We start from the raw sequence: 412 nt of genomic DNA, 5'->3' as shown, positions 1-412 counted from the left end.
CTTTTCTCTCTCACGCGGAGAAAAGAAGATTCGATCTCGAAAATCGGCCTTTGTTAACACCGACGCGGGAGGAACAAGAACAGGGAGAACTAAGAACAAGGGAGTGGAAAACAGAATAACTAGGAGACGGAGGAACAAGAACAAGGGAGTGGAAAATAGAATAACTAGGAGACGGAGGAACAAGAACAAGAATTAGGAGACGGAAGAAGAGGAACAATGAGAACTAAGAACAAGGGGATGGAAAACAGAAAGTAGGAAACGGAGGAAGAAGAACAGAAAAAAGGAATAGTAGGAGAACACATAAAGAGAAGAACATTAACGGAAAATAAGGCGTGAAGTTGAAGAACAAATAACAAGTACCGAGAGAACAAGGGACAAGAAGTGAGAGAATGAAGAATAGGTAACTAGGAAA

This window comes from Penaeus monodon, chromosome 29 (assembly GCF_015228065.2).
Source record: "Penaeus monodon isolate SGIC_2016 chromosome 29, NSTDA_Pmon_1, whole genome shotgun sequence".
In the NCBI taxonomy this organism is placed as follows: Eukaryota; Metazoa; Arthropoda; class Malacostraca; order Decapoda; family Penaeidae; genus Penaeus; species Penaeus monodon.
This window is presented reverse-complemented; position numbering follows the sequence as displayed.